The 27,494-nt window shown below is 34.9% G+C and overlaps 1 pseudogene; it reads left to right on the top strand.

The window, feature by feature from the left end:
• Nucleotides 1–6,409: 6,409 nt before the first annotated feature.
• Nucleotides 6,410–24,950, top strand: LOC107868655 (annotated as a pseudogene).
• The last annotated feature ends 2,544 nt before the right edge of the window (nucleotides 24,951–27,494 follow it).

The raw sequence follows: 27,494 nt of genomic DNA, 5'->3' as shown, positions 1-27,494 counted from the left end.
CTTTATATGTGTGTGTGTATATATATATATATATATATATATATATATATATATATAAATATTAGTTTTTTAAAAAATACTGTTCACACATTTTTTTTTAAAGAAAATGCCACGTCAGCATAAGGGGGGAAATAAATTCACTATAAAGATGTTAAGGGAGTAAATAAATAGAAAATTAGTTTAAGTGTCAAAATAAGTTGGGGAGACAAGTTTAAGAGTATTTTGATGTATTATCTCTCTAATTTACATTGATCTATAATCCATTAGTCAACAATAATAGTAACTAACTTTCTTTTATATAATCCTTCCATATATATGGAACGATCAATCTCTTCACGTGGATCATGCATTTTTGTTTTAAATAATTTGAATAATTATTCTTTGTTTGTCTTTTTATTCTACAAAATATAAAGTTATAAATCAAGTTTTGCATTTAAAAAAAAAAATTATTAGTTGAGATTTAAATTAAAAATTCTGTTTATATTTTGTATAAAATTTTGATTTTAAAACAAATGTTATTTCAGCTTACTAAAAGATCTCATTTAGCAGTGCATGTTGGGTATGAGACAAAAAGCCATTGGCAAAATACTGAATTTTGGTACCACCATAATATGTTTGCGTGGACAGTGAAAATCAATTTGTACTCTTTGCCACGATGCTCCACGTACAACACCTCCCCCACCCAAAAACAATATAGAGAAAACTGTCTATAAATATCATTCAATCATCTAATTTATAAAATATGTATTATATATATTATATATATAAAAAATATGAATATCCATATTAATACACAATATGTACCAAACATACACAACCGATGTATTTATATAATAATGACACAATTTTTTTTTCCTATAATAGCAATGGTGTAGATGAACTAAATCTTTAATGATAGAGGCATAAATGAATTAAACTTTTAATGGATGATATAGATGAACCATTTCTAATAGTTCAATTTGAGTCTTTTCCTTATATAATATATACTGGCATAGATGAGTCAAACCTTTAACAATAGAGGCGTGAACGAACCAAACTTTTAACGAACAACATAAATCAATCATTTCTAATTGTTCGATGACATATTTGAATCTTTTCCCTAAATAATATAAACATCGATTACGTTGGTAAACTAGTTGACCAAGAATACACTTAGATAAGTTTCCAATAACAAGTATACTTGTTTAAGATAGTACTTTGAGTATGACAATGTGATCAATAATATGAATTGAAAATCATAAAATCTCATATTTAAATTTCATTTATATATATATATATACACTTTGATAGACAAGATTAGTTGGTACCTGTTGAGAGCTAGGTGGAAGGTATCCATAGTGTTTGTCTAAGAGTTATCCAAAAAAAGAAACTTTTATTTCTTATTTTGAATATGGCCATTATTAGATTATGTTGACCTGGGCTCACACTCATTAAAATTTAAAAGTAGACATGCTGCACAACTTGTATGATAATACATTTCGTCTTCTTATAGCCAGCGGAGCTAAAAGGATTTGACCTAGACAAGAGGAGTTGCTCGAATCAACGATGGAGGTAGAATTTTTATAAAAGGAGTTTATAAGTAAACATATGAATAAATTGAAGGGGTTCAATATATATTATATATATATAAAAATTAATTTTAATTTTCGTTGAACGGGGTTCATTCTCCGCCCTTGGCTTGGATTATAAGCACCCCTCACTTTCAATCGTGAAGTTATGAGGTCGAGTCACCAAGGAGCAAAAAAGGATGGAAGCTTCTTGAAGAGCAAAAAAAAAGTTTGATCGAACTTGGTAATTTTTGCATAAATTTTCTATTTGCATCTAAAATTTACTATGTGATATCTATAATCTATATCTATATCTATATCTATAATAATAATATATTAAAAGTGTGAAGGGCCTTAGAAATGTTGTTTGAACTTTTTGCCATTCATTAAAAGTCCTTACTTTAGACAAAATCGTCTTTTCATTATTTTTTTTCTAATATTAAGAGTTGAAAATTAATTAAATATATTTATGGTAAAACTTTTCCTTATTAGAAGTCATCAGAATTTCAATATTTTTTTCTAATTTAAGATATGAAAATTAATTAAATATATTTATGGTAAAACCTTTCTTTATTAGAAGTAATTAAAATTGATGACAACTAATACTTTTTCCACAAGTTTAAGAATTATAAATCAACTGAATTTGATTTTATGAAGATTTAAAAAATCTAGAAATGAATATAAAACTATTAAAATACGAAAAATTTAAGAAGTACCGGATTTTTAACAGTTTTAAGTACGTAATAAGAATATAATCAATAATTTTGTAAAGATTTAACTTTAAAAATAAGGAAAGATTTTACATATTAAAAAATAAATTAATCGTATCACAAATATGATCCAAATTGATGCATCTAGCAACAAGGGAAAGAGATATTGTATGACAAACGCAAAAGTGGTAATCAACCATTTGGAATTTCTGGAGATAATATGTATGTGTATATATTTATGTTTACATTATTATATTAAAGTGTAAAAGATATTTAAAAGTGATTTGAACATTTACACTTTATTTAAAATCTCCGCAATAGACAAAATCATTTAATTTTAAATAATTAAACGTTACACGTACAATTAAACTAGTAATAATATATTAAAAGTGTGAAGACCCTTAAAAAAATGATTGAACTTTTTGCCCTTCATTAAAACACTTTGTAATAGACAAAATCATCTTTTTGCTATTTTCTAATAATTTTTAAAATTTAAAAATTAATTAAAATTTAGTTATTAAATCTTTCCTTATTTAAATTATGTACCTAAAATTTAAGATTCTTTTGAAAAAATATTTTACCAATATCGATTAAGTTTTTCAAATTTTTTTTATCAAAATTCATACGTATGGAGATAGTGAAAAATAAATATTTTTTAAAAAGGTAATCTTCCCTTTTTAAAAAATATGTATCAGTATTAAAATATGTAAGAAGTGGCATAGTAATATAGTACGCATATGGGATATTTTACTACTATATAGAAGAGCGAGTAACAGCTCTTGAAGGTAGGCAGCTTACGGTCGACATGTCTGCTTCCAGTTATCTGCTTGCTCCGTGATTTTACTATATCATCCTAATTAATTATTATATGACATTTAAATATTATAAAATTAATAAAATTTAATTTAAATAAAGTAAAATAGATATTTATCACATGTTCGCTTCAGCTGCTTCAACCGTAATTTTTCTATATCGACCTTAAATAATTACTACAGGTCATTTAAGTATTAAAAAATTAATAATATTTAATAAAAAAAGGTAAACTAAACATAAAACGATAAATTAACTCTTGATGTTTTAAATTAATCTTACATCTTATATGAGATTCACTTAAAAAAAATTAAAAGTATTTTTCATAGCAATTTTGTTATATCACTTCTAATTAGTTACTATGAGTCATTCAAAACATGTCAGTTTTGCTACTTCAATCGTGTTACTATATGTAAGTGTGAGTAGCAGTTGCTGGAAATAGATAGCTGACGGTTGTCATGCTTACTTTCAGATGTCTGTTTGCTCCGTAATTTTACTATATCACCCCTAATTAATGTAACGACCCTCCCGATCGTTTATGAAATTTTCTCATCTTCCCTATTTTAACGCTCTCCATTGTTGTATACGTGAATTATGACTCATGAGATGGATAGTATCAACCCTCGAGGTGTTTAAAAATGATTTAATAAGTCGTTGAATTATTGAGCTTTAATAAAATTAAGTCTAGTCATGGCCAAGACTCGATCGAGACGGTCTCAAATTAGTTTCATAATATTTTCAATAGGTATGGAATACACTTTTTAGTCAATGTACATATTTGAATTTTTTTTTTCCGAGGTTATGAATAACATCTGAGGGTCTTTTGAATATTTTAGATACTATTTCGATTAGTAACTTAATGGGCCAAAGTTGTAATTTAGTGACTTATGTGGTGAATACAAAAATAAATTTAAGTGGGAAGGTTTTACCATATATAATAATAATAGAAGGAAATAGTCAGAAGAAGTGGTGAACGTCTGTTAACAAACCCTATTTTACATTACTACTTTAAAGAAGATCCTCGAGAGCTTTCAGGTTAGTTAATTTCATGTTTAATGTCCTATTAATAACGTGAAAGTAAGAATTGTAGCCAGTGGCCACTTGGGCGTAAGTTATGTTACGAAGAGCTTGTGGAATTGAGCTGAATTAGTATAAAATTAGTAGATGACATAGTAATAGTTATCATTGGCAGATAATAGAATAGTGATAATATATAATGTTTTCCATTAGAATAAAGATAACATAGTAGCATACTAAGAATTTATTATTTTTGGTACAATGCTAAGCTACTGGTTACAGTTGTTAACATGCATGAGAAGTTTTCATTCTAGTTAGAATTAGGGTTAAAATAGTGAATTAATATAATTGTTCTTCGTGATAAATATAGTCATTGGTTAAATTGAATAATAATCGATCATTAGGGAATAATGATAAATGTTAAGAGGTTAGATTTGCAGCGAGTAGTACAGGTAAAGTACTGTTCCTGTAGCTTTAGACTTTATACTTGTTCGTATGAGGTTATCATTCTGTAACTATAAATATGATTTGGATTGCGGTTTAGGTCTAGAATTTTTAGAGTAAGAATTTATACAGTGCGATCTTTGGATTCGTATACGAATTATATATTTGAACAGATTTGGACCTTTCAGAAGCTTTACAGAAGGGAAAGACCTTGGCAAATTTGCTTGCGTTTGAATTCTTCAGTTGAGGTAGGTTACGGTTTAATTGGAGCTTAGACTCGACCTAATTGTATGTATGCTCCTAAATTGGATACTTGTGGATTGGTATTCGTACATGATTGAAATTGTTGAAGTTTGGATTGTTGATTCATGTATAAATGTTTATTGAAAATTGACTTGATGGAATTGTCTTATGACTTTAAGTGTACTTGTAAACTTGGTACATTGTATGGTATACCGTGAGGTTGTGTAAATTGATATTGATTATACCTGTTTATGTTTATGTTGGATCGGGTACCACACCGGTACATTTACATTTATGTTGGATCGGGTACCACGCCGGTACGTTTATAATTATGTTGGATGGGTTACTATGCCGGTACATTTATATTTATGTTGGATCGGGTACCACGTCGGTACGTTTATATTTATGTTGGATCGGGTACCACGCTGGTACGGTGCATGAACATAGATTGTTCCCTGCAGGTCATGACTATTTGGGCAAAAATAAATCCCATAGCATGTGTGTACATACTTGTGTTGATTCTGTGGATGTTTACCATATGATTGATACTCTTGATAGTTATGTGATTTGTTTGTGAGCACGATTGACCTGTTATTGCTGTATTGTTGGTCCAATGAGAATTTGTTATTTGATGATGCCTGTCTACTTGTTTTTCTAATTATGTTGTGTACATTATATTAATTTGAGTTGGCCTATGATGCCTACCAGTACATAGTGGTTTGTACTGATACTACCCTGTACTCTTCTTTTGTTGAGTGCAGAAAGTGTTTCAGAGGCTCAGACACGACCTCACCTTTAGAGTTGATTGCAGATGTTGATCCGAAGGGTGAGCACTCCATCTTCAGGCTGCCACGGGTCATCTTAGTTGTTATTGTCCATCTTTCGGGCAATGAAACACTCCTAATTTACTTTATTTGGAAATCTGTTTACACATTATTTTGTTAGTAGTTCTTGTACTATGACTTTAGGATCTTGGGTACTTTAATAAGTATTTCATTTGACTTTCGTATTAATAATAATTAATCCTGAACTATTATTATTATGTTGATTTTACGATATCATCATCTTAATATTGACTAAGTGCTTGGGTAAAGGTTCGGTTTAGATTGTTCTCCCACATGAAGATTAGTGTGGCTGCCACTCATGGCCTTTTGGGTCATGATAAAGTTGGTATCAGAGACTAGGTTCGTCGATCTCGTCGTACAAGAACTTGTCTAGTAGAGTCTTGCAGACTGGTATGGAGACGTCTGTACTTTTCTTCGAAAGCCTACAGGGCAATAGGAAAATTCAAATTCTTCTTTCTTATGTGCTATTACTTGATTTCAATTGGTATCTGAAGATTCTAATTGGTATTTAACTTTTTTCACTCTTACTCGTGTAGATGGTAAGAACACGAAAGAATGGGGCAAGAGGAGGACGTGGCGAAGGAAGGAGAGCAGCGCCAGGGGCAGGGCTCAGGCTGCGAGGCCAGCTAGAGAGAGGCCAGTATCTCCTCCCCCACATGAGGATTTGCTTGAGGTTACAGAGGATGGAGCTATGCCAGTACAGGATAAATGAGTGCCAGTTCATAATGGGGTTACACCAGCTCAGAGAGGTACAACTCCGATTCAGATATCTCCCACTGTAATTCAACAAGTTATGAGTTTTCTCGGTGGTTTGGCAGGAACAGGGAATATGCCTGCAGCACCTGTAGTCCAGCATGGGATGCAGCATGTTGCTACTGTAGCCCCTTGGATGGAAGAAGCGGTAGGAGCAGATATTTTTCCAAGACAGGTTGTGGGTCCGATGATGACCGGATATGAGCATGAGTTATTCTGTATGTTTATAAATATGAAGCCCCCTGTCTTTCACGAAACTGAGTCTGAGAATACCTACGAGTTTATTATTGACTGTCATAAGAGGCTGCATAAGATAGGGGTGGTTGAGAGGTATGGTGTAGAACTGGTTACTTTTCAGTTTCAGGGGGATGCAAAGATGTGGTGGAGGGCCTATGTTGAGTACAGGGATCCAGCTTTGCCTCCCTTGACTTGGGCCCAGTTTTACATAGTGTTTCTAGAAAAGTACGTGCCTCGTACTTTAAGAGATAGAAAGAGGGATGAGTTTGCTAATCTTAAGCAGGGGAACATGTTTGTTGCGGCCTATGAGGCCAAATTTTATTCTCTATCTCGGTATGCATCTCACTTGCTGAAAACGGAGGAGGAGAGGATCCGTATTTTTATGAAGGGGTTAAACACAGGCCTCCAGATTTTTGCTCTTCAGATGACATCTTTGGATAGGTCTTTTCAGAAGATGGTTGATTTCGTCAAGAAGGTGGAGGGCGAAAGACAAGAGGGTTATGCTAGGGCATCAGAAAAGAAGGCCCGCAGAGGAGGAAATTTTAGTAGTTCTTATTCTAGGGGTCGGAGTTCTCAGGGATACCCTGCCCGCCCCATTCAGTCAGCGATGCCGGTGTCTGTGGGTGGTCCGTCAGGCGCTAGCCAGCCATTTTCATACCCTGGTGGTTACCTTGCTTCACTTTCGTTAGCTCAGCGGCCTACCTTGGACCGTACATGTTACGAGTGTGGCGGAGTGGGTCATGTTAGGAGGTTTTGTCCTAACGTAAGGCAGTTTGGTCAGTTTAGCCAACAGCAGACTCCTGGAGCTCTCGTTCCTGCAGGTAGGAGAAGTGGTGGTAATGACAGAGGTCGTCCAAAGGGTGGTCGTGGGGGTCATCAGGCGGGTAGGGGTGGTAGTCATCCCCATCGAGGTAGTTCTCAGCTTGGCAGAGGTGACGTTCAGATTGGTGGTAGGGCCCATATCTATGCCTTTCTAGGTAGGCCCGAGGCAGAGGCATCAGATGTTGTTATTACAGGTACTATTCTTGTCTGTGACCAGATGGCCACCGTATTATTTGATCCTGGCTCTACTTTTTCATACATGTCTGCTAATTTTGCTGTGGGATTGGGCATGGCGTGTGATTTGCTTGACTTTCTGATTCATGTGTCTACTCCTTCGGGTGATTCTATTGTTGTTGATAAAGTTTATCGTTCTTGTTCTGTTATGTTTATGGGGTATCAAACTTGGGCAGATTTAGTGATTCTAGACATGGTAGATTTTGATATAATTTTTGGTATGAGTTGGTTATCCCCGTATCATGCTATATTAGATTGTCATGCTAAAATAGTAACTGTAGCTATGCTGGGAATGGATAGACTTGTGTGGGAGGGTGATTATAGTCCTGCTCCAATGAAACTTATTTCCTTTCTGCGTACAAGGGGGTTAATTGGGAGAGGCTGTTTGGCCTTCCTAGCACATCTTCAGGACACTTCTGTAGATGTCCCATCTATTGAGTCAGTTCCTGTGGTGTGTGAGTTCCAAGAGATTTTTCCTGCAGATTTACTTGGTATGCCTCTAGACCGGGACATTGATTTCTGTATTAATCTAGAGCTAGGTACTCGTCCTATTTCTATTCCTCCCTATTTGATGGGCTCCGACTGAGTTGAGGGAGCTAAAGGCTCAGTTGCAGGATTTGTTGAGTAAGGGTTTTATCTGTCTGAGTGCATCTCCGTGGGGTGTTCCTGTCTTGTTTGTAAAGAAAAAGGATGGTAGTCTTCGTATGTGTATAGATTAAAGGCAGTTGAACAAATTCATGATCCGTAACAAGTATCCTTTGCCCTGTATAGATGATTTATTTGACCAGTTGCAGGGTGCATCCATATTCTCTAAGATTGATTTGAGGTCCGGATATCATCAGCTCAAGATTCAGCCTGACGATATTCCTAAGACTGCTTTTCGGACCAGGTATGGGCATTATGAGTTCCTCGTAATGTCTTTTTGGCTGACTAATGCCCCAGCTACTTTTATGAGTTTGATGAATGGGATATTTAAACCCTACTTGGATTATTTTGTGATTGTCGTTATTGATGATATTTTGGTTTACTCTAAGAGTAATGAGGAGCATGGGAATCACTTAAGGATTGTTTTGGGTTTGTTAAAAGAGAAAATTTTTTATGCAAAGTTTTCAAAGTTTGAGTTCTGTTTGGCTTCCGTATCCTTTTTGGGGCATGTGGTTTCCAAGGAAGGAGTGATGGTAGACCCACAGAAGATTGAAGCGGTTAAGAATTGGGGTAGGCCTACTTCAGTGACGGAGGTTAGTAGCTTTGTTGGCTTAGCAAGTTATTACCGCAGGTTCGTGAAGGGGTTTACTTCTATTGCTACTCATATAACGCGGTTGACTCAGAAAGATGCACCTTATATTTGGTCTGATGAGTGTGAGGAGAGCTTTCAAAAGCTCAAGACCTTATTGACTACCGCCCCTATTCTTGCCTTGACGGTAGAAGGTAAGGATTTTATTATTTATTGTGATGCTTCACGTTCTGGTTTAGGTGTTGTGTTGATGCAGGAAAGGAATGTTATTGCTTATGCTTCGAGGTAATTGAAGCCCAATGAGAAGAATTATCCCACTCATGTTTTGGAGTTAGCTGCTGTAGTTTTTACTCTTAAGATATGGAGGCATTACTTGTATGGGGCTTGTTGTGAAGTGTTCACTAATCACCGCAGTTTACAGTATGTGTTTACACAGAGAAATTTAAATTTGAGACAGCGTAGATGGATGGAATTGCTCAAAGATTATGATATCACCATTCTCTACCATCCGGGGAAGGCTAATGTAGTTGCTGATGCATTGAGTAGGAAGTCAACAAGTATGGGTAGTTTGACATATTTGAGTGCTAGCAGACATCCGTTGGCTAGAGAGATTCAGACTCTAGCTAACCAGTTTGTTCGGCTTGAGGTGACTAAGAAAGGGGGAATTCTAGCCAGCATTGAGGCAAGATCCATATTTCTTGATCAAATCAAGGCAAAACAATTTGAGGATTCTAAGTTGAGAAAAATTCATGATAAGGTTTTGCAGGGTGAGGCCAAGGAGACCATTCTCGATAGTGATGATGTGTTACGGATTAAGGGGCGAGTTTGTGTACCTCGTATTGATGATTTGATTTCTACTATTCTAGTTCAGGCTTATTGTTCGAAGTATTCTATACACCCTGGTGCAACCAAGATGTACCGTGATTTGAGGCAGAATTATTGGTGGGTTCGAATGAAACGTGACATAGTTGATTTTGTTGCTAAATGCCAGAGTTGTCAGCAGATAAAGTACGAGCACTAAAAGCCTGGTGGTACTCTTCAGAGGATGCCGATTCCTGAATAGAAGTGGGAGAGGATAGCTATGGATTTTGTTGTTGGTTTTCCCAAGACCTTGGGGAAGTATGACTCTATATGGGTTATTGTGGATAGGTTGACGAAGTCTGCACATTTAATTCCAGTTCAGGTGACTTATTGTCGCGCCCTATTTTTACCTGAGGTCAAAACGAGCACGACGTTATGGACTCTAAAAGAATGAAAATTTGCACAGAGTCGCCACCTAATTATTAAGAAAAATAAGGAAACCTATTGAAGTATTAACGTGTGATTAATGTTTTTAGTCTGTGAAAAACCAATTGAGATTCTAGGTAAGGGTATAAGTTATTCCGAAGGGAAGGGGTTAGGCATCCTTCAGAATCCACAAGTGTGGTACCCGGCTAGACTAAATTTTTCAAAGAGGGAGGAGGTATAAAAAATAATGTAGAAGTGTATGTATTAAATATAAAATAATATAAATGTTTAAAATTATGTAAAGATGTATGTATATTAAATATATAAATAAAACATGTTATTATAAAAAATGTAAAAAAATACATGTGAAAAGAAAAGTATTTTATGTTGTGTGAAAGAAAGTATATCTTGATATGTCATGAAGAGAAAGAGAAAAATAATGTTCTTTGTTTGATTAAAGTTTATGAAAAAGTAAAGATTTACTTTAACAAAAAGATCATAATGTTTATGATGTCAAAATATGTAAACTAATTTGATTAATTTAATTTATTAGTGTAAACGTTAACGACCTAAGTTTGCATAAACGCGAGGTAAAGTTGTATAAAGAAAATTTCACCCAACACCCAAAAAAATAAAGTTTTCACTATAATAACATTTGTACAAATATAAAAATACAATACAAAATTAAAAGGGCCTTTTTGAATGCAACTCTCGACGAATATTTTAAAATAACCTGTATAAGCACTTATAAAAATATTAGTAACAAATAAATAATAATAAATAAAAATATGTTCATTTACGTATTATAAAAAATATATTTTTTTGTTAAAAGTAGGCTCAGATAAAGTTATGGCTACGAAATGGTTGCTCAATTAATTGGCCGTCCTAAATCGTTTTGCTACGAAGTGGTTGCTCAATTAATTAGCCGTCCTAAACCGTCTTGCCAAAATATGAACTGTAAAATCATATATTGTCGTAAAGTGTCATCATTGCCCAAAAAATATTTTTTTATTACGTATATGTATACGTAATAATCCGTCTTTTATTTACGGAGGCCTCAAATTAAAGTAATTTTTCATTGGCCATTGTATTGATACTTGATATGAATAAATAAACTTGAGAAAAATAAAGTCCGTCTTTGTAATGGGATGGCCTCAAGTATCCGACAGATAGATATTTTCATCGGCCAAATAATTAATGGTATTTAATAACAATGAAAAATAACAAAAATTAACAAAGTCACTGAACGCATATCAAAATCAAACATAGAAATTCAAACGATTATTAATGATTAAAATAATAAAATAACAAAAAGGTCAAAGTTAATGAATAAAAATGATGTAGCCATGACGAAGTAATTGAAAATAACAAAAATAGAGTAAAATTCCTAATTGTATAACAGAGTAATGTAATAAAATAGAAATAATAGTTCAAACATGATTGAAAAATGTGAACATTCACTGAGAAGTGACAATAACCATCTTTAAGCATCCATAAACAAAGAAATACAAAAACAAATTCACATAAAATATCAATCAACAAAACCCTTAAAAAATATAACGTACATTGATGGAAATGGATAAAGGAAAGAAAGTCACTGGGACACAAAGTTTCGGCCATGAACAGTAAGAAAATATGAATAGCAACAACAACACTTGAGAAATATATATATATATATATAATCCCTAGTAAAAATGGTGTAATTTCACCAAAATAGGGAGCAAAAATTTATTTTATTTTATGTGTATATATGTGTTTTTTGTGTGTTTGAGAAAGAGCAAAAGGAGAAAAAATTTGTGTGTATTTGTTTATTCTTGAGAGAGGGGAGAAAGAAGAATATAATGTGTGTGTGATTAAAAAATGTGCATATGCATTTGTGTATTTTTGGGAGAGAAATGAAAAATAAGTAAAGATTTTTTCTTGTATTTTTTTTGTGTATGTATTTGAGAGAGAGAAAAAATATGTGTGGGTGTATGAAAATGTATGTGTAGAGAGAAAAGATGAATTAAATTATCTTCCATCCTTGACTATTTATAATAAAATAGGACACTCCTATTATCCAATGGATAAAGGGGTGTCTCCTCTTTTTATAATAGCACATCTTTTAGTTCTTAAGATATTGATCAAAGGATGTTCATCCTTTTGACCAATGGATAGAGTTATTGTCCAAAGGGTAGTGTCATTGAGTGGTCGTTGTCAGATGTGACAAGACAACACTGAGTGGTCATTGTCGGACGTGACAAGAAATTATTGTGTAGTCGTTGTCAGATGTGATAAAACATCAAATTATTATACTACACAAAAATAATTGATCCGACTTAGCGTTTGCGTTCTGTAAAATATAGATGTTGAATGAAAAAATATAAAGAATATTAAAATTATTAAAATATAATTAATTTAAAAATACTGTAATATATATATATATATATATAAAACGTCCTGTCGTGCACGTGTGCGGGTGAGTGTAAAATGTTAAGAACGATAATGAATTGATAAAAATCCTAAAATTAGAAAAATTATTAATAAATTATAAAAAGTAAAAATATGACAAAAAATTGATGAAAATCCTAAAGAAAGGATAATTATCAATAATTTATCAAACAATTGTAAAAAGATGTGAAAATTATGCTTTGTGCCCTTTAACGAACAAAAGTTCTGAAGACGTTAATTTTAGGCACAGAGAGCAAAAATTGGGTGTCAACAGTTGCCCCTTTTCATTTGAGGACGATGTAGAAGTCTTCGAATGAAAACGTTGACGTGTAGCCAATTTTGCTAGACAAAAATGATTTGCAGAAAATTCGATCGAACTCCAATTTAAAGTTACCTACATACCTCGAGTTGTATGAGGATCAGGTCAATGTAGTTCAAAAAATTTAAGCAAATCGCCCTGTTGTTAAAGGTGAGAGATCATGCGAAAAGATTATTGGGAGAAGGACTAATTGGAAACAAAAATGTTCATCTATTTTCAATGCCCCTTTCAAAATTGCCCCTGTGAGATGTTGGAGACGCAAGATTGTGTACTTTCTGGGGAGAAAGAATGATTGCGGTTGTGACGATCGAACTCTGCACAGAGCTTCCTAAATATCTCGAGTGTTACGAGAATCAAGTCACTGTAATTCGAATCATAACAATATCAAAATTTGCCTCAGTGTAAAGTTATGGTGACACTGGGTTCCTTCAAGGATAACAACAAAGATTTTAACACGAATGGAATGAATACGGATGCTTGTTCCAAAATTGACTATTTGGGTAGCTGGAATGAGTAGATGTCGGATAACAATATTTGCTGGGGACTTTGAGCGAAAAAGAGATTGCGAATTCTCAAAGATTGCCCTAGTATCGGATTAAGAAGACATTGAGTAATGATAATAAGGATTATAAAAAATGAGAGTTTTGGATCGAGTTGAGTTGAGTTTCTTCGCCGAAATTCCTGACGTAACTAGGGATCTCTGACATTCTACTAGCTTGCCCTAGTTTGCTGCTAAGAGGATAGTTCTACGCTGTACTGCATGTTCTAGTAGTGTCTCTATTTTTGAAGGCAATCCGCTTGGCGGGGTGATAACTGAAATGTAAATAGCCTTCGTCGGCTGAGTAGTAATTGAAATGTAAATAGCCTCCGTCGGCTGAGCAGTTGATGAAATATAAATAGCCTCTGTCGGTCGAAATTGAAATAGCCTCCGTCGGCTGAGCAATTGCTGAAATGTAAATAGTCTCCGTTGGCTGAAATGTAAATAGCCTTCGCGCGCTGAAATGTAAATAGCCTCCATCGGCTGAAATGCTTGTTGAGGAAGTGAAAGTTGCATTATATGCCCTATTGTTGGGGGCTGGCGTGCCCTGTCCTATTGTTCGGGGCGGATTGTCCTGTCCTATTGTTCGGGGCGGACTACCCTATCCTATTATTCAGGGCGAACTTCCCTATCCTGTTGTTCGGGGCGGACTGCCCTGTCCTGTTGTTCGGGGCGGACTGCCCTGTGTTATGTTAAAGTTTTGTGAACATTTGTTAGTACGTGATGACCGAGTCTTAATGGGGATATCCCTTTAATGCGACCTGCAAAAAAAATCAAGAAATTTCTTTTAGAGTTAGAAAGTATTAGCTAATGAATTGATAAAACGTGACTTCTTGGCTTGTGATAGAGATGTGATGTTGAGTTTCTGATGGGATGTTGTAAGATACTTGACACGTGCCTCCTTGAGCATTATTATGACCTGAAGATTCGAGAAGATTCTTTAGTGTCTTGGAATAATTATGGATAAATTGACGATACCTGGATTCTCAGCTTGTGATGGTGAGGCAGTATTTAGGCTTCCAAGATGTTTGAACCTTTGTTGTAGTGATGTTGTACCTGCACTCAAAGAAAGTTTCTTAGTTTGGGGAGGGGATGTTGATTTTGCGTTGATCGAGAGCTCGGCCTAACAGCTATCTCGTCCTTCAATCTTTCGACAATCGGCAATCTATTCAGGATTTGGAGTAGTGACACTTCCTAACTCCACTTAATGTGCTTATACTAGTATGTCTTCTAGTGGGAACTTTCTCCATCTTGATCTTCGCTTTTGGACTTCCATCAAAGTGACGTGATTGTTGTAGCTTGAGATGATAAATGAAATTTAAAAAGATGTAAAAGATTATGTTGTTGATATGATCGAGCCTGACTTAAGCTGCCTACCTATCAAGTAAAAACATAGTTTCGTGTGAGGGGAATCAAGAAAAATTTAGCCACAAGGGTGAGTATGTGGAGAATGGTAAGGTTGATAATCATGAGATTGCTTTGGAAAGCTCATTTGGCCATTTGCTGAAGCGGTGCCTCCTATGTATGAGTCTTCAACATCTTATGGATTTTTCTTGTGCTAACGATTAACATCAAAGAATTTCTTAATTTGAGTGATTCTTTTGTAAGATGTTGGAGTCGATCAAGCATTGAGATTTGCATCTCAATGTTTTTTGTGTCAGGGTTTTGAGCGAAAGAGTAGTGAACGCGTTGTATAAGCTATCTTCATATGTAGTCTCGCTGACTTGCGTTTGATGAAAGCAAGAGGCTTGGGTACATGAGCGAGTCTTCTCTGCGTAAACTCTGAATATTTCTTGGGCGCCTCATTGATAGTCTCCTTATCTTGTGGGCGTTTTCGTATATGAACTCTTTTTAGGTCCACTATAGTCGTCCTTTCGTGTATCTGTTTGAAAATAAATAACGTACAACAATAGACACAACAAACTTTTTGGTTATTGCATAATCATTTGCCAGTTGAAATGTCTTCAAAGTGGGGTGCCCCTATTGGACACCGACAACACTTTATGCAGAAGGGTTCCTACGATCGTGTAATCTTGTGTTGATGTGGTAACCCTTTTGAGTCACCCATAATGCTTGTGGAATGATGACCTCTCTGGTTATTGCCAATAATTCTTCGCATACGATCTCAGATAAGTCTTGCGCATCTTTGTATCAATACGACTTATAGATTTCTCTTGAATCGTCAATCTTTGGATTATCTTGCGCGCGCATTATTTGATGTTGGATACGAGGCGACTTATAGATATCCTTTGAATTGCTAGCCTTTAGGTAATCCTACACATTATCCGACTTTGGATAAGAGATGACTTACAGATATCCCTCCAATTGCTAGCTTTCTGGTATTCCTGCACATCATCCAACCTTGGACACAATATGACTTATAGATATCTCTCAAATTGTTAGTCCTTGGGTAATCCTGCACATAATCGATCTTGGATATGACGCGGCTTATAGAGAACCCTTGGACATACCAATTTGATGATCTCGCATATTCTCCGGTAAGGATTTAGTTGCGACTTATGGATAATCTTCGGACTATCAATTTTTGGGTAACCTTGCATACTATCTTGTTAGGATGTTATTGCGGCTTACGAATGACCTATGGACTATTAACTCAGAGGTAATCTTGTACACTATCTTATTTCAAATAATATGACTTATAGATTATCCTCAAATTATCAATTTCAAGGAAATCTCATATGGCGTTCGCTTTCAGATAGCGACTTAAAGACGAATCATGTGCTTTTGATGAATTCAGATGCTGATCCATAGGATGATGAGATATCCTCGACTCCAACGTATGCTATCTTACGTATCAACAGATATTGAATGTTGATATCCTCGATTGATGTATTATTCATAATCCAAGCTTGAACGCTTTTAACCATGTTTTGGAAATCCTCCTGAAGATTTGGTTGACCTCCTTATGACTGAAGTAACGAGTGTTTGATCCTGTGCTGATCGTCGATGTGATTTCAGTGTATTTGGATTGATAGTATCTTTTAACAGTATTTGTAGATAAGATCTTTGGTTAAATGGTGAAAGTGTCTTCTGTATTGACCCTTGGTGTAGTTTCTCGATATTGTAGTCAAGTTATCCCCCGTTGATGCCTTGTAGATTTAGTGATGCCTTGCGTTATCTGGTACAAATTTGTACCATTTCCAAGTTAAACGTCCAGGCCTTCATTGATCTTTGAAGCGTTCTTCAAAATTTTGCCCCAGTATCTTTGAGAGACTTTCTCGACGATACTTAGCTGCGTATCTTGGGATAGTCTTGATGGATCGTGTCAGGTTTTTTGGATATCGTCGCATTCAAGCTTTGCACGTCGTTAGGGAAAAATAGAATTTGGTATTATAAAGGGACCGAGCCTTATACAGGATGCCTACGTATCCCGCCAAGGGAAATCAGGCTGCACGTAGTTCCAATTACAAAAGGGATTATTTTACTTAAGTATGACCGAACCCGATGGGGGTTGCCTACGTATCTCACCCTGAGAAATCAGGTCAAAACTTCGTTCTATTACATAATAATTAGAGGAGATCCTATGCCTTCAAATATAGGACTCTATTTATTGTCTCTGAGTCGATCAACTTGGATTCGTCTATATCGTATTCCCGCTAAAGTTAGCGCTTCTCTGTAGAGTAGCTTATATGAAGACCCCGCTGGATTGACGTGGAGGATGGTGTCTCTCACGTCATATACACTCCTTTATTTTCATGATTGGGCACCGAATCATTATTTGCATTTGGTTGCTCTTCCACACATTGGATTGCCCCGGCCTTGATCAAGCACTCAATTGTATGCTTTAACCTATTACAATCTCCAGTATTGTACCCCGAAACTCCAGAGTGGGAAGCACATCACTTTATTTCATCAAACCATTTAGGTAATGGATTAGGAATCTTCGCCAACTCTGGTCACAATAAATTTACAGCTCTCAGTCTCTCAAAAAATATCAATGGTTCAATAAATTGAGTGCAACTTCGATTGACTTACCCTTCAAATTTTGTCTTAGCGCAAAAGGTGTCGGATTTTGATAAACTGACAATTGGATTGGTACGCATGGTTGTGGGAGGTTGTACTAACTGATAGCATTTAGGTATTGGAGTTTCTAGCGATAAAAAATTAGGAGGGCACGGTAGAGTAGCCGTGGATGGATGTGTGGGATCCTTTCCTTGGTGTAGTTCCCCTCTTAATGTCTCGAGTTGTTGCTCCAAAATAAGCATACGTTTATTATCTTATCTTTTGAAAATTCGTGATACGTTTGCCAGTGTTGGAACACTTTTGGTTGGGTCGATGGTATTGGTGTTCATTATATAGCTTAAGTCGGCTAGTTCTATCGATCAACATAATCAACCTCTATTGGGGAATAATGCAAACACAAATGAATGTTCAAGACTTAGTTCATGTCGATGGACAAGCATATTCAGACAATGTCGAGTAAGCGTATCTTATATTGTGGAGCCTCATTTTGCCAGAGGTAGGCCTTCGTCCAAAAAAACTGATATAGATGAATTTAAATTTTGACACATTTTGGATTCAGATCAATTTTAAGTTTTCTTGAAGAGGGAATATGTCACACCTCAAATCCTATTAGGGTGGACTGGCACTCGTAACCGAGGAGGCCCGGAGAACCAGCTCATAACCTTATACTTCCCATGCATACCTCTTTGACAACTCGAAATTTGGATAACATCATGTCGCATATAAAAGGAAATAATTACCTGTATAAGCTTGAGCACACATATATATGTATATACAATACTTGACCGTTGGAGCCATCACGTCTATTAACAAAACACCACCTTGACTGTACATTAGGTCTACAAAGCCTCTAGACAATACACAGAGTTTAACTAAGGTCGGGACACACCCCGCCATATAACTAACTTCTATACAATGTCAAAAGTGACTAGATATGACACGGAAAGCCCTGAAGCAAACTGGAGCTCACCAAAAGCAGTTGGATATCCTGGCTCCTACTTATGCAGTGTATGAGCTGAGGTACCTATGCCTGCAGCATGAAATGCAGGTCCCCCGTGGGGGACGTCAGTACAAAATATGTACTGAGTATGTAAAGCTGTAGATAATCACATATGATATAGGAGCTCAATAGAAAATAGAAACAAGTGAATAAATCGTAATAGGAGTGGACCACACTTACTAGAACTTGTGACAACCTGTACATTGTATTTATTTAATCACTTTACCTTCATTCTTATCATCTTTGTAATCATTACTGTACTGTACTGTACTGTGACCATTAGGTTGCTTCCAGTACATATCAACTGGGATCGACCCATGATAGGCTTATGCCCCTGGGATACCACCCATAAACACATAAATAGGGATCAACCCATGATAGGCTTATGCCCCTGGGATACCACCCGATAAGAGAGAAATTCCATCACTTTGTTCAATTAATCTTTGAGATTGTTATTTCGGTCGCCACCGTATTTTTGATACTTTGAAACAATGATACATCAATAAGAGACATATAAATAGACCATCAATGCAATAACGATGAAGTAAGAACTCATTGGCACATCAATGAAGTGTTTTGGAGTCATCAATGCCATAACAATGAAGTAGGAACTTATTGGTACATCAATGAAATGTTTTGGAGTCATTAATAGCACATGGATCTTGTTTGAGTAACTGAATACCTTCTGACATTCATTAGTGCAATAAACATGTAAGATTTGGAAAACAAGTAAGTATTGGAATGTCTTGACATCTTGTAGGGTGGAAACAAGTTCATTGGTAACGTAGGACATCATACAAAACCATTGTGGATCACATGTTATTGAATAACTTTGGAAACTTTCTTAATAGAACAATTGTTCACTTTCATGCCAAAGATATTGTATAGAGTATGCTTTACATACCTGACTGTCAACCTTCAATACTAGTCCCAAATGGACTTCCCGTCTTTTCGGATTACTTATCTACAATGAACATATATAGCAATCTAGTATTAGCAACCAAGCGTCACAATTCAATTATTTAAATTCACCAAACTAGTGGTTAAGTAGTAAGCCTTAATTACACCATAAAGGGTGTCACTTTAACCCTCTTATACTCCAATTACATTTACATGCCATGCAAATTCATACAACATCCTCCAATATCAAGTTTGGATTCATTTATCCTTCCAACCAATCCATTAAACCAGATTGAGCCATAGACATAAATAATCATCAATTCAATAGTATATCACCATATCCACCTTCTATAACTCAATTACCATATCCACCTTCCATAACTCAATTACCATATCCACCTTCCACAATTCAATGCAACCAAATCATGCAAAATAGTCCATAACCCTATTTCCATCACCTTTTAATAACAACCAATACATATGATTCTCTATCACACATATACATATAGAAAAGAACAAAAGCAAACAATATTCATACCTTAGAATTCACCTCTTGATTATGCAATCCTGTTTGCACAAATAATAGGTGCCTTTTGAAGCTCTTGAGATGACAAACACAGTTATCGGATTACTTTAGAATTTCTACGGTTGAATCAAAAGTAATTTAAAGGTCAAATTTGGCTAGAGTTTGTTCTTTCTCAATGATTGATGATGAAAATGAGTTTTTGAACTCATATACATGTATATATACACATATTCCCGTCCATAATATAATAGGAAATGACCAAAATGCCTTTAAAATTTAAATAATGTCAAATCTGTCCTTTGGTGGACTGTTTTGATAAGCTAATGTAGATCGACCATAACTCCTTGCTCCGATATCAAATTTGGGTGAAATTGGTATCGTTGGAAGGATAATTCAAAGGGCTTTAATTTCATATAAATTAGTCCACCCAGTTCGTCCTGTACAAGGAGTTATGGTCGTTTGAAGTTGACCCTAAAAATCTATTTTGATAGGCTGAAGTAAAACGAGTATAAATCCTTACTCAGACGTTGGATTTGGATGAAACCAATTGAATTGGAAAGAAGACTCAAATATATTTCTTTTCATAGGTCGCAGCTCTCCCAGTTCATTATATTAAGGGAGTTATGATCGTTCAAAATTGACCCAAAAATTCGGCTGGCCTCAGTAGTTTGTGTGCAGGAAATTTTCCTGCACATTTACTATTCCCAAATATCTCAGCCACCGTTTTATAGTTTCGAACGTGCTCGATTATATCCGAAACCTATCCATTTTTGGAAATCTTTATTTCGTTGGAAAGCTTATTCAATAACCTTCGAATGGAACCATCGACGGGCAAATTCCGGTATAAATAAAATAAAAAAAAATTAATTCTATATAAATAAGACCAATACACGTACTTGAATACGCCAATACACGTACTTGAATACGGGGTGTTACAGAATGTATCCAACAAGGGCGGATAAAAGAGGCCTATATAGTCGATAAGAATTGATAGAAGCGGGCTAAAATGTTGCCTTTAAAAGAGTGAGTATCTCAAGTCTCGTTATTGATGAATGAGGATCTGGTGGTAGAGATATCGAACGGAGAAGAAGTATCGACAATGCCTCACGCTTATTGGTCGGAAAGAGTTAGAAGTGGGTGAAAGATGAATAATATTCCACATTCATTATTTTGAAGAAGTGTGTCAAATAATTGTGGAGTTTTGAATAATATTCTACGTCGTTGACTAGAAAAAAGAATCAAACATTGGAAGAATGCTTGACAACATTCCACTCTAGTTTGGATCAAAAAAGAAAAAGTTAGACGTAGGTGGAGTTTTTAGTGACATTCCTATCTGCGGACTTGAAGAGAAAGTCGAACGAAAGTAAAGCATTTTTAGAACACTCGGCTTTCATGGACTCTGAGAAAGATATTTGTAAAGCGGAGTTTTAACAACACTCTGTATTCGTGAAAATGGTGTCAAATGTTGGCTAGTTTGGGTAATACTTTATGTCTATTGACGTGAAAATGATGTCGAATGAAGGAAGAGTAAAAGAAGGCCAATTTGATCATTCTGAATCCATTAATGTTCTATTTCTGGATTATCTGAATCAGTTCTAACACAAAATATGTCATAACCTTCTGACGAAAGGGTGGCTTGCTAGTTGCGAAGACGATATCTTGGACTGTCCCGCCTAAGGTATATGCAATATGACCTATTACTAGAGTAGGATTTTTCCCTAAATGTTCAAGAGTGGGACTGAATATTTGCGAGAAGGTGCACTAATCTAACTGCACCAAATCTGAAACTAAGGAATCCAAAGAAGGTTCGGAGGAGTGCAGTACACCCCTCGCGTGTACCACAGTGTGTGCTTTATGTACGGCCAAAGACTCGATAGGAAAATGCAAGTGATAAAGCAGTAACAAGTAGTGTTATTCAAACAAATAAGGAACCCAAGTTTGGATTTGGCTTGCGTACTTTCACACATAGCATGATATAAAAATATGTAAAACAAATAACATAATAAAGCATAAAAATTCTAAACTAACCATGATAAAAAAATGTAAAGAATTTATGAGCAAATTCACATAATTTGTAGTGTAATAGGTAAAGAATTTAATCATATACAAAAAATGTAAAAATACCTCCCTCGATTGAAAATCGAGTCAATCATGGTTAGAATGTCTCCTCATTCCCCAGCAGATTCGCCATTCTGTCGCACCCTATTTTCACCTGAGGTCAAAACGAGCAAGACGTTATGGACTCTAAAATAATGAAAATTTGCACAGAGTCGCCACCTAATTTTAAAGAAAAATAAGGAAACTTATTGAAGTATTAACACGTGATTAATGTTTTTAGTCTGCGAAAAATCAATTGAGATTCTAGGTAAGGGTTCAAGTTATTCCGAAGGGAAGGAGTTAGGCATCTTTCAGAATCCACAAGTGTGGTACCCGGCTAGACTAAATTTTTCAAAGAGGGAGGAGGTATAAAAAAAAATGTAGAAGTGTATGTATTAAATATAAAATAATATAAATGTTTAAAATTATGTAAAGATGTATGTATATTAAATATATAAATAAAACATTTTATTATAAAAAATGTAAAAAAATACATGTGAAAAGAAAAGTATTTTATGCTGTGTGAAAGAAAGTATATCTTGATATGTCATGAAGAGAAAGAGAAAAATAATGTTCTTTGTTTGATTAAAGTTTATGAAAAAGTAAAGATTTTACTTTAACAAAAAGATCACAATGTTTATGATGTTAAAGTATGTAAACTAATTTGATTAATTTAATTTATTTGTGTAAACGTTAACGACCTAAGTTTGCATAAACGCGAGGTGGAGTTGTAGAAAGAAAATTCCGCCCAACACCCCAAAAATAAAGTTTTCACTATAATAACATTTGTACAAATATAAAAATACAATACAAAACCATCATTAAGCATCCATAAACAAAGAAATACGAAAACAAATTTACATAAAATATCAATCAACAAAACCCTTAAAAAATATAACTAAGATTGATGGAAATGGATAAAGGAAAGAAAGTAACTGGGACACAAAGTTTCGACCATGAACAGTAAGAAAAAATGATATATATAAATATATATATATATATATATATATATATATAATCCCTAGTAAAAATGGTGAAATTTCACCCAAATAGGGACCAAAAATTTATTTTATTTTATGTGTATATGTGTGTTTTTTGTGTGTTTGAGAGAGAGAAAAAGGAGAAAAAATTTATGTGTATTTGTTTATTCTTGAGAGAGGGGAGAAAGAAGAATATAATGTGTGTGTGATTAAAAAATGTGCATATGCATTTGTGTATTTTTGAGAGAGAAAATGAAAAATAAGGAAAGATTTTTTCTTGTGTTTTTTTTGTGTATGTATTTGAGAGAGAGAAAAAATATGTGTGGGTGTATGAAAATGTGTGTGTAGAGAGAAAAGATGAATAAAATTGTCTTCCATCCTTGACTATTTATAATAAAATTGGGCACTCCTATTATCCAATGGATAAAGGGGTGTCCCCTCTTTTTATAATAGCACATCCTTTAGTTCTTAAGATATTGACCAAAGGATGTTCGTCCTTTTGACCAATGGATAAAGTTATTGTCCAAAGGGTAGTGTCACTGAGTGGTCATTGTCAGATGTGACAAGACAACACTGAGTGGTCATTGTCGGACGTGACAAGACATTATTGTGTAGTCGTTGTCGGATGTGATAAGACATCAAATTATTATACTACACAAAAAAATTGACCCGACTCAGCATTTGCGGACTGTAAAATATAGATGTTGAATAAAAAAATGTAAAGAATATTAAAATTATTAAAATATAATTAATTTAAAAATACTGTAATATATATATATATATAACGTCCTGTCTTGCACGTGTGCGGGTGATTGTAAAATGTTAAGAACGATAATGAATTGATAAAAATCCTAAAATTAGAAAAATTATTAATAAATTATAAAAAATAAAAATATGACAAAAAATTGATGAAAATCCTAAAGAAAGGATAATTATCAATAATTTATCAAACAATTGTAAAAAGATGTGAAAATTATGCTTCGTGCCCTTTAACGAACAAAAAGTCTAAAGACGTTAATTTTAGGCACATTGAGCAAAAATTGGGAGTCAACACTTATAATGCAGAAAAGTTAGCCAAGATTTATCTTAAGGAGGTTGTTCGATTGCATGGGGTCCCAGTTTCTATTATCTCGGATAGGGGTACTCAATTTACCTCTACCTTTTGGAAGAAGTTGCATGAGGAGATGGGCATAAGGTTGGACCTTAGTACAACTTTTCACCCTCAGATCGATGGGCAGTCCGAGCAGACGATTCAGGTGTTGGAAGATATGCTTCGCGCGTGTGTGATGGATTTTGGCGGTCATTGGGATCAGTTTCTATCTTTGACCGAGTTTGCATATAATAACAGTTATCATTTGAGTATCGATATGGCGCCGTTTGAGGCTTTGTATTGGAGGAGGTGTAGATCTCCAATTGGGTGATTTCATCCATTTGAGGTGAGACCATGGGGTACTGATCTGTTGAGGGACTCGTTAGAGAAAGTCAGGTTCGTTTAGGAGAACCTTATGGCAGCTCAAAGCAGGCAAAGGGAGTATGCAGATCGAAAAGTTAGAGATATTCACTTTATGGAGGGTGAGCAAGTGTTGCTCAAGGTATCACCTATGAAGGGTGTCATGCGTTTTGGGAAGCGTGGTAAGCTCAGTCCTAGATATATTAGACCATTTAAGATTCTTTAGCGTGTGGGGCCGATAGCTTATAGATTGGCTTTGCCTCCGAGTTTTCGGGTGTTTATCCTGTGTTTCATGTATCGATGCTAAAGAAGTTTCATGGTGATGGTAACTACATAATTCGTTGGGATTCGGTCTTGTTAGATGAAAACCTCTCTAATGAAGAGGAACCTGTTGCTATTCTTGATAGAGATGTCCGTAAGTTAAGGACTAAGGAGATTGCATCTGTGAAGGTTCAGTGGAAGAACCGTCCTATTGAGGAGGCCACTTGGGAGACCGAAGCAGACATGCATAGCAAGTACCCGTATCTTTTTGTTGATTCAGGTAAATCCCTTGTTTTCCCTTCTTATCTTTTCTTTGTAGTTCGGGGACGAACAATTGTTTAATTGGTATCTAATGTAACGATCCTCCCGGTCGTTTATGAAATTTTCTCATCTTCCCTATTTTAACGCTCTCTATTGTTTGATACGTGAATTATGACTCATGAGATGGATAGTATCGACCCTCGAGGTGTTTTAAAATGATTTAATAAGTCGTTGAATTATTGAGCTTTAATAAAATTAAGTCCATTCATGGCCAAGATTCGATCGAGATGGTCTCAAATTAGTTTCGTAATATTTTCAATAGGTATGGAATATACTTTTTAGTCAATGTATATATTTGGATTTTTTTTTGAGGTTATGAATAACATCTGAGGGTCTATTGAATATTTTAGATATTATTTTGATTAGTGACTTAATAGGACAAAGTTGTAATTTAATGACTTATGTGGTGAATACAAAAATAAATTTAAGTGGGAAGGTTTTACCATATATAATAATAATAGAAGGAAATAGTCAGAAGAAGTGGTGAACGTCTGTTAACAAACCCTATTTTACATTACTACTTTAAAGAAGATCCTCGAGAGCTTTCAGGTTAGTTAATTTGATGTTTAATGTCCTATTAATAACGTGAAAGTAAGAATTGTAGCCAGTGGCCACTTGGGCGTAAGTTATGTTACGAAGAGCTTGTGGAATTGAGCTGAATTAGTATAAAATTAGTAGATGACAGAGTAATGGTTATCATTGGCAAATAATAGAATAGTGATAATATATAATGTTTTCCATTAGAATAAAGATAACATAGTAGCATGCTAAGAATTTATTATTTTTGGTACAATGCTAAGCTACTAGTTACAGTTGTTAACATGCATGAGAAGTTTTCGTTCTAGTTAGAATTAGGCTTAAAATAGTGAATTAATATAGTTGTTCTTCGTGATAAATATAGTCATTGGTTAAATTGAATAATAATCGATCATTAGGAAATAATGATAAATGTTAAGAGGTTAGATTTGCAGTGAGTAGTACAGGTAAAGTACTGTTCCTGTAGCTTCAGACTTTAAACCTGTTCGTATGAGATTATCATTCTGTAACTATAAATATGATTTGGATTGCGGTTTAGGTCTAGAATTTTTAGAGTAAGAATTTATAAAGCACGATCTTTGGATTCGTATTTTTATACGAATTATATATTTGAACATATTTGGACCTTTCGAAAGCTTTACGGAAGGGAAAGACCTTGGCAAATTAGCTTGCGTTTGAATTCTTCAGTTGAGGTAGGTTACGGTTTAATTGGAGTTTAGACTCGACCTAATTGTATGTATGCTCCTAAATTAGATACTTGTGGATTGGTATTCGTACATGATTGAAATTGTTGAAGTTTGGATTGTTGATTCATGTATAAATGTTTATTGAAAATTGACTTGATGGAATTGTCTTATGACTTTAAGTGTACTTGTAAACTTGTTACATTGTGTGGTATGCTGTGAGGTTGTGTAAATTGATATTGATTATACCTGTTTATGTTTATGTTGGATCGGGGTACCACGTCGGTACATTTACATTTATGTTGGGTCGGGTACCACCTCGGTACATTTACATTTATGTTGGATCGGGTACCAGGCCGATACATTTACATTTACGTTGGATAGGTACCACGCCAGTACGTTTATAATTATGTTGGATTGGGTACCACGCCGGTACGTTTATATTTATGTTGGATCGGATACCACGTCGGTACGTTTATATTTATGTTGGATCGGGTGCCACGCCGATACGGTGCATGAATATAAATTGTTCCCTGCCGTTCATGACTATTTGGGCAAAAATAAGTCCCATAGCATGTGTGTACATACTTGTGTTGATTCTGTGGATGTTTACCATATGATTGATACTCTTGATAGTTATGTGATTTGTTTGTGAGCACGATTGACTTGTTATTGCTGTATTGTTGGTCCAATGAGAATTTGTTATTTGATGATTCCTGTCTACTTGTTTTCTAATTATGTTGTGTACATCCTATTAAGTTGAGTTCGCCTATGATGCCTACCAGTACATAGTGGTTTGTACTGATAATACCCTGTACTCTTCTTTTGTTGAGTGCAGAAAGTGTTCCAGAGGCTCAGACACGACCTCACCTCTAGAGTTGATAGCAGATCTTAATTTGAAAGGTGAGCACTCCGCCTTCAGGCTGCCACGGGTCATCTTAGTTGTTATTGTCCATCTTTCGGGCAATGAAACACTCCTAATTTACTTTATTTGGGAATCTCTTTAGACATTATTTTGTTAGTAGTTCTTGTACGATGACTTTCGGATCTTGGGTACTTTAATAAGTATTTCATTTGACTTCCGTATTAATAATGATTAATCCTGAACTATTATTATTATGTTGATTTTATGATATCATCATCTTAATATTGACTAAGTACTTGGGTAAAGGCTTTGTTTAGATGGTTCTCCCACATGAAGATTAGTGTGGTTGCCACTCATGGCCTTTTGGGTCATGACAATTAATTATTATATGACATTTATGTAATAAAAAATTAATAAAATTTAACTTTTTTTTAAAAAATAGATATTTATGACATGTCTGGTTCAGCTGCTTCGACCGTA

Source organism: Capsicum annuum, chromosome 4 (assembly GCF_002878395.1).
Source record: "Capsicum annuum cultivar UCD-10X-F1 chromosome 4, UCD10Xv1.1, whole genome shotgun sequence".
NCBI lineage: Eukaryota > Viridiplantae > Streptophyta > Magnoliopsida > Solanales > Solanaceae > Capsicum > Capsicum annuum.
This window is presented reverse-complemented; position numbering and strand designations above follow the sequence as displayed.